The sequence below is a fragment of the Astatotilapia calliptera genome, chromosome 7 (genome assembly GCF_964374335.1).
Source record: "Astatotilapia calliptera chromosome 7, fAstCal68.1, whole genome shotgun sequence".
Classification (NCBI taxonomy): domain Eukaryota; kingdom Metazoa; phylum Chordata; class Actinopteri; order Cichliformes; family Cichlidae; genus Astatotilapia; species Astatotilapia calliptera.
The window spans coordinates 55,450,319-55,459,672 of NC_137428.1; positions in this window are offsets into that span (position 1 = coordinate 55,450,319).

Here is a 9,354-nt window from a genome sequence, read left to right on the forward strand (position 1 = left end):
TTGATATTTTACCCCAAATATAAAATCTAACATGCATATTATATAGAGATTGAAAATGTGACGTCATTCACGGGTAGAACCGCAAAGGATTCTGGGAACTCGTGGCAAGCGGTACTAGCGCACGCAGGCTTTTAATTAAAATCAGTTATACAGCGATAAAAAGAAACACAAAAATGTCAAGAAGCTGTTGTATGATTAACTGCAATAGCCGGTCGCATGACAGCCACGGGAAGCCGACGGGTAAAGAGATCGGTTGTTATCGGATTACGTCGTTGAAGAGAAATTGTTCAAGACATGTTTCCGAAGTAACAAAGACGCAACGGATGGCCTGGATTGCAGCCATTCAAAGATCAAATATAACGTCCCAGAACACTCCAGCTCACAGGTTAGTCTGCTCCAAGCATTTACACGAAGGTCAGTGTCTTTTAGTCCTTAATACGTCATTTTCATAACATAATTAGTGATATAGGTTACAAGCAAGTCTGGCGCTGAACAGAAATGGTCGCGCTATGCTCCTTTATTTATTGTGCATAAATAGTGAATTGTCCTGACACAATATTGCGTTTCGCTTCTGTTATTATGGTACATTGACAAAAACATATACTTTTATTCACAGGATAAAACAGGTTTTTTGTATCACTAATTGCCCAGTACGATTACAGCATACAGTATTATTGTCACTGCTACATTTCTGTGATGCTACCAGAAATTATTTCCACTACTAATTAACTACCGTTGAGCTCAAAGGTCCTATTAATAAACGGTTAAGGAATGTGTATTTATGACGACGATTTGTGAGACTGGTAAACTTATGATACGTACGATGGTCTTTCGTTCTACACGGTGCAGTTCAAGGTCCTGTACCCATCCGTCGGTAAACTGTACCTGGGCTTGTTGCAGTGACCTGAAGTTACTAAACTTCATGAGTGTATGCACTCACTCCAAGAACCGTATGATTATAAATATGCATATAAATATGCTACGATGAGATAGCTGACTTCATCTAACTAGCAAATGTTGTCCAGGCTACGTTGGTGATACAGTTTTTTTTAATGTGTATATTTTTGTCATGCGATTTTAAAGCTGGTCCTACAACCGCATCCAAGAATAACATGCAGCTTATCTCAGAACTGTCGGTGAAAATTATTCTTGGAGCTAGGTTTAATTGAGCTGCATTTTAAAGAGGTGCAATTTCACAATTTGTGTATATTTTCTAAGTTCACTATTTTGTCATGTGTTGAGAAAAACACAGATTTTAAAATTACATGGTCTAATATTTACATTTAGCATATAACTGCAACATTATTTTTTCGTTGTTTTTTTTTTAAAGACTCGAAAGGACTTGAAATTCAAAGTTTCAGACTTGTGACTTGACTCGGACTTTTACACCAGTGACTTGAGACTCGACTCTGACTTGCCTGACATTACTTGAGACTTGACTTGAGACTTGAGGATAAAGACTTGAGACTTACTTGAGACTTGCAAAACAATGACTTGGTCCCACCTCTGGGAACTACGTGTCCACATGTGAGAGAAGCGAAGCTGGTAGTGGATTGAATCTGCAAGATAGTGTCATATTTTAAAAATTATAAGTTGATTCTGAAAACTGTTGCACTTACAGCAAAAAAAACAAACACAAACAAACAAACAAAACGCACAGAGAGGCTTGTAGCATGTCTCTTTCTCCTTCTGTAAGGCACCTTCCGCTAAACAGCTTCTCTGTCCATGAAGTTACATAAAGGGCTGGGTTTCACTGATTTCACTGATCTCACTGATTTCATTCGATTCAATTTTGACCCAGACAGTCAGAAATATTAAAATTCTGATCATTTATCAGAATGTTTCTGCAAACATGAGGGCTTGAACTCACTGTACACAGTAGTATCTAGGTTATTGGAATATCAATTTACTTGCTGAAAACATAAAACAAGTTTCTGTTGTATTAACCAAGGCTTCTTATTAATTTAATGCTGATTTGATGTAAAATCTCCAAATAATATTAGAATACATAAACCAGGGAAATTCTATTAAAATTTAAGTCCAGTCAGAGAAAGTTTCCTCAAAGAAAGGTTCAGAATATCATGATGCTCCACATGCATTACAATGGAAACTTAAAAAAAATGTTTTTAATACTATATTTTTTATTTTTTTCCATAGTACACCAAACTATATAAGCAATACAAATGTATAATTTATAGATTAAAAAATGTTTTAATCTATAAATTTATCTTTATAATCTCAAATATATTACAAAATTTGATTCATATCTTAAGAGCATGCTTAAGTTGCTTAAGGACTTTATTTTATTGGTTTAAGCAGTGTTGAAACAAGTATCTAATGTTAAATAGTATTATGTAAACAGGGACCCACCTCTAATCAAAATTGTCTTGGAATAATTTGATGCATGTACTGTCCTCCCTGAATCAACACAATGTATACTCATAGACAGGAATAGCAAAAGACTTCTCATCATGCAGCTGTCCTCACTTGGGAGTGGTTCAAAGCCCTGTTTGCACTAAGAAGAGCTTTGCGTGCAAAATAACATTTGATTAAACATGTGTTTATCTGTAGATACATCTAATCACAGATAGCTTGGTTACATCCCTGCTCACCAGAGGAATGACTGCACCAGCTTCAGTAATTGATGACTATACAACTGCTTATACTTGTACTTGTGACGCACAATGCTCAAAAACTCTTTGACTTTTGCATGTAGGCAAATTTGTAAATTTAAAGCAGTTTGTAAAAATGCACATTTCTTGAAATTTGTTGTTAAGAAGAAACAAAATACATCACAGGACATCTGTGATTTTTGGACAGTAGAAATTTAATAGTGAACATAAATCATCATAATCATTCTTTGGGCATCTCTGAAGCTGCCCATCTTTAGTTTTTCTCTCACCAAGTTACTGATCTTTTATCCCATACAATTATTTGGTAAGCTGGGCCCAAAAGCCAGATGTTTGGTAGAATTTGGTAGAAGGTGTTAAACGTAGCCGAATGTGTTCTAAAAGCAAACACAAACCTACTGTCCAGACTGTGTGTGAGAGTTGAAAAATTCGCAGCTTAAGAGGCCACCAGACCTCATACAGTATCATGCAAACGTGATACAACACGTCGGCAATGGTGGTCACCAAGGATGTAGACCAGTCATTTTATTTGCACATCCTGTGCAATTCATGAGCCACAAGCAATTTAGATAGTGCCTTACACACTCTTACTGCACTACCAAATATTAACTTTAAGTAAGTAATATAATTTTATGATATGTTTTAAAATCTATTTTATTGTCAAATGAGAATGTCTTGATTTTATGGTAGCATTTATTGTTTTGTAGGATTTTAGTTGGATTTAGATATTTTAAATATTGCGAAAACAAAAAATCTTCACTGGAGCTGTGTGGTTGAAGATATTATAATTTCATTCGCAATTCTGGATATCAAGATATGATCACTGTCCCACAATTTGCTTTGCAGAGATGATTTTTTTATTTTTGTTTTATTCACTTTATTTTTTTCTTTTCCATGTTGGATTGAAATAAAGTACAACAGAAGACTTGAAATACATTTAAAAGTTATAATATGATCATTCAAATATATGATCATTCAAATATAACATGCAAGACCAAGGAAGCAATAACTCTGTCTGGGGCTCGTTCTAAGTAAGCTCTAGCCTGTATGTTATACTGCATTGTTAACAGCTCATTTCACTGAACTACAGCACAATTTATTAAATTAATCTCAAATTCTTTTTTTATTAGCATTCTTATTATTAGATGAATATGTTATAAACAGGGAAAGTTAAAGATTAAGCTCTCAGAGAGGGAGTTGTGTTTGAAGGCCTAATGGGCGTCCATCCAGCCATTTTTTAACCAAGTGTCACAGGCTGGGTCTCTGTACCTGTTTTGAGTTTTATTTTGTATTTTTGAGTCTCTTATGTTAGGTTTTTGGTTATAAGTTCATGTTTTAGGGTTTATTTGAGTTTAGGTTTTTCATTATTTCTCATCTGTTTCCTTGGTTTATGTGTTTTGGTTTCTTGTCTAGTCCGTCATGTGTTTTAGGTCTGTCAAGCTTGCTTTGTCATGTCTATGTCTCCATGTTTCCGGTTTATTTTGAAAGAGTCTGGTGTGTTCTTGTCATTGTGTTGAGTATATGAGAATAATGGCTCGTTTGTTTTTTTTGGGGGTTTTTTTGCAGAAAACCGCAGTACCTCTTCTGGGTCCTGTAGTAAAACACACCCTGCCATGACAGCAAGTGTTGAATTCAGCATTATGCAGGGCTGGACTCTGTCCCAGTGTACATTTGGAAAGATTCCAAGACCAATTTACAATTACCATTTATTTACCATGCATGCTTTTGGAGCTCCGGGAGGAAACCTACTCATGGAACAGAAACAACAAGAAAACACAAAGATGCTATTAATGAAATCGAGTTTCTAGTTTTCAAAAAGTAGCGGGATCTTTTGAGAGATCTCGCAAAAGTTCATCTTATTTTTTTTTTCCCCCATTTTTTTCCGTACTACTCTGACACACCTGGAAGATTATTATTTCTTATGGAATGTGCATGTTTTGTCTTGTACCCAGGACCATGTACTGAATTTCATCGCACAAGGTTTGCCTTTTGATTAAAGCAACCATCTTTCCCCATCGACTTCAGGAAGTCCACAGAGCCCCGTGTGTCAATTCACAGGACAAAGGTTGTTGATGATCTTTTGGCTGTATTTATGGACAGTAACATAACGAATGTGACTTTAAAGATGAACTTTGTAAATGAAAATGCTTTTGATGATGCTGGAGTGTCAAGGGAGGTTTACACTGCATTTTGGGAGCGATTTTTGGAACAGTGTGAAGGTGAAACTGAACGAGTTCCAAGGCTGAGGCCAGCCTTTTGTAATGCTGAATGGCAAGCAGTTGGGCAGATACAGGTGAAAGGCTTCCTAGACCATGGTGTCTTTCCAGTGAGACTGCCAAATGCTTTCATTTTAGCTTGCATCCTTGGACTCAGTTGATCATGATTACGTCGTGGAGGTGGCCATTCTGGCCACCTCCACGGGACAAGACTCGGCTGTCCATCTGCATCTAAAGAACAAAGGTCACTCTTTCAAGGATGCCAGTGTTCACATTTTTAAACAGGTGAAAATATATTTATGAGCAACAGGAATTAGTGGCGCTGAATCTTTGATTTTATTTATTTTTTTGATGTGTTTTACTTGCATCTATTTGAAAGAATTAAATTAAATTTTATTTCAATAATGACTTTCAAAGTAAAACAGAACACATAACAGACACAGACTTGACTAAGGGATACAGCTGACAGAGAACAAAGGGAACAAAGCGGTAGGGATGACTGTTCACTAAATAGAAGGAGCACAGAATCACAACCTCAGAACTAGAACACAAGAAATGCTAAGCTGGGAATACTAGAGAGAGAAATCAAAAACCAAGAGACTAGGAAAGACGCATCATGAAATCAAAGATAACTGATGCAAACAGAAAAACATGGAGCCCACAGACACAGAACTGTGACATTTGTAAAGCCCATGTTGATATAATTGCTCCAATTTTACGCAGGATGGTGAACTGCTCCATTGCATGGTGCTCTTTTCTGATTGTGTGTATGATGCCCATGTTTGTCTTCTTCCTAAGAAGGACAGAGACCCCACCAATTAGTCTATTAATTAAAAAAATCATCTTGTCTTCACGTCTTAATAAATTTGGGGGCACTTTGATTTGACAGGATCAAACTTGGTTTATCACTGACGGATCTGCTTTCTCTAAGACCTGTCATATGTTGAATGTACTGTATGGAACAAACCCACCACATTGAGCTGCTATTTCCTAGACAACATTCTAGGAGTTGACTGATTGTTGGTAAATGGACTGATTTTTATATAGTGCTTTTCTACTCTCCCGGAGTACTACACAACATGCCTCATTCACCCATTCACACCACTTCTAAACTCAAGTGCAAGCTAAACTACATTCACACTCTGATGAACACATTGGAGGGCAACTTGGGGTTAGTATCTTGCCAAAGGATATTTGACATGCAGACTGGGAAAGCCAAGGTTCGAACCACCAACCTTCCGATCAGTAGCTGATCTGCTCTACCACCTGAGCCACCACATGTTGGGGTGGGTGTAGTTTTGCTGGTGTGGTGTGGTCAGGTGGGCTGCCCCGTGCTCTGTGGGTCTTGGCAGTGCTGCTGCTGGGACCCAGTCTGGATGGGCCTAGGGCCCCTGCTCTTGGTTGATTATGGAAAACGGGGGTGCCCACTGGCATCAGCAGGGAAGCTGGGTCCAGGGAGGGGGTAATTTTGATTGCTACTGTACCAGAAAGGAGAGGCAAAAAGGGAAAAAAAGCAAAAAAAAAAACCCTAATTAATATATCTATATCTGTATCTATAGATAGATAGATGCAATATCCCTGATATAGCAAAGTATTTTATTCTATTTTCGTATAGTATATTATTCAATTTTATCTTATTCTATTTTATCTTACTCAATTCTATTAACGTTTAATTCTCTTAACTTGTACTGTCCACTTTCTGCCGTAACCAAAAAATGTCTCATGTGTGGGACTAATTAAGGTTTAACTTATCTATCTTATATAGTACTTGTGACACAAAAATGCAAAAATCTGAACTCTGACTTTCACATTGACTCAACATGGAGCCATATTTGTACATTTAAAGCAGTTTGAAATGTACATTTCTTAAAATCTGTTTTGAAGAAGCACCTTTAAAGCTGCATTTGATGTTTAGTTTTCCTCTCACTAAGGTGTTGATGATTTATCCTATACAAATATTTAGTAAGCTGTGACCAAAATACAGGTGTTTGGTAGAATTTTGTAGAAGGTGATGAAAGTCGTTCAATATGTTCTAAAAGTAAAAATCAAAACTACTGTCCAAACTATGTGTGAGAGTTAAAAAATTTGAAGCCTAACATGCCACCAGACCTAATGCATGTAAACATGACGCTGCAGGTCGGCAATGATAGTCACCAAGGATCTAGACCTGTGAGTTTATTTGCACATCCTGTGCAATTCATGAGCCAGTAGCAATTTAGACAGCGCCTTACGCACTCTTACTGCACTACCAAATATTAACTTTGTGTAAGTAATATAATTTTATGATATGTTTTAAAATATATTTTATTGTCAAATGACAATGTCTTGATTTTATGGTAGCATTTATTGTTTTGGTTGAATTTATATATTTCAAATATTACGAAAAATCTGTTCCCTCTGTGATATTCTCATAAGGGTCTTCTGAATCGCCCTTTGTCTGGTCCCTCACCCAGAACCAGTTTGCCATGGGAGACCCTACCAGGGGGCAAAAGCCCCCGGACAACATAGCCCCTGGGATCCCTGGGACACACAAACCACTCCACCATGACAAGGTAGCGATTCGCGGAGGGGAATTTCAAACATTGTAATGTTTAGACATATAGAACAAAATAAAACAAAATAGATTTTTATTGTTATTGCACATGCACAATAAAATTGTGGGTGTTCCACACCATCTGTACATGGACTAAAGCTATAAATAGTATTGCAGCAAGAATAAATATCAAACAAGAGGATTATAAACAAATAAGAGGAAAACGCATAATAGAGGATAGGTTGCAAATTGCTTGAAAGTAGTGCATTGGACTTGGTCTGAGTATAGTCCATGTGTGAGTGGCCTGAGTGATAAGGGTTCCTCAGATCATGGCTTAGATTGGTGGGTGGGTGGACAGGGATGGGGTGTGGGGGGATAGTGTTTGTTGACAGTCCAAAAGTCAGCAGCCGGTATCTTATGGACCCAAAATGCAGATACAGGAGAACGGAGTTGAATTCAAACAAAAGGCGAGACTTTATTAGGGCTGATGACAGGGGTAAAAAATAAAAGCAAGGGCGAAAGAGGAATGACAACTAACCTTGTAATCTAAACTAGGAAAATTAAAACAAGATAACTATGACAGAACTGTGAAGCTATGAGACAATATGAAAGCTCTGACATTATGAATGCTGTGACGAGCATGGAGGAAAATAGACATCCTGACAAAGATTGATTGACAACACAAAGACTAAATACACACATGAGATGATCAGAGAAAGTGGAGACACATGAGGAAACAGCTGACTAGAAAGAAACATAATGACATCACAGGGGAGAGTAAAACTAAACACATTGTACAAAGAAACACAAGACATTTCAACATAAAACAGGAAATATGGAGAGACATAGACATGACACAAACCAGCAGGGAATACTTAACACAGGGGTGATGACATAAAGGGATCTAATAAACAAAGAAGTAAACTAAGTAACCTGGAAGCTACTACCAAAAGAACTAAACATACACAATCAATATCAAAATACATGGAAACTCAAAGCACTGGGTCACACGACCCAGGACCATGACACTGGCTCAGGGGAAGAAGTTTATGCGTTTGGAGGTGTGGGACCTGATTGACCTGAGGCGCCGACCAGAGGACAGCGGGTCAAGCAGGCAGGGTGCAAGGGGTCACCTGTGATAGGTCTGATTTTCCTGAGACAGAACGATCTGGCGATGCCCATCAGTGGTGGAAAAGTACAGTGAATGATTTTTCGTGGTCCCTGAATAGAAAACATCCAGGCAGTAGGAGAACCCGCTCTCCACTGAGGGGCGGTAGTAGGCCAGTAGCAGCTTCAGGTCGAGTTTGTTCTTCCTCTGGATGCAGAGGAAGTGTGGCCGCTGATGGGCCTTCTGATGGGTCCCAAACTTAAAGTACTAATATCTGAGTTCTTTTGTATGAGGGAGGTTCAGTTTCAGGTTATCAATTCTCAACCTCTGCCCTGTACGCTGTCTCATCAGAGATGAGCCCAATAGCGGTGGTGACATTGGTCTACTTAACGATGACATTGGTTGGGTTGGTGTTCAGTCATAAATATATAGGGCATACAGTAGGGGGCTGAGAATGCAGCCCTACAGGGATATATGAGTAAACTGATGAAAATTAGTTAAAGACATACATTGGTCAATTGTGTATGTAATGTGTAAAACACCCCCGATCAAATTGAGACTTTTCTTTCCTCGGTTTAAAGTTCCTTTCTGTTTGTGAATTTGCAACATTCCCAAGAATGAGCTGCTAGAGATAAAGCTGAAGGAATCAAACTCTGCTGCTTAATGGCTTTTGAGTAGAACATGAATACATGAGCAAGCTCCCGAGTATTGCAGGATGTTTGTCAATGATCTTATCAAATGTAAAGCAGATGGTAGACAAGTTGGCATAAGCTTTGCTTAAAGCATGTCACGTAGATTTCATATTATGTTAGGTGATACCTGCATGGTCATAGTCACTCATGAGATCTTTACTTCCTTGGCAGGTTT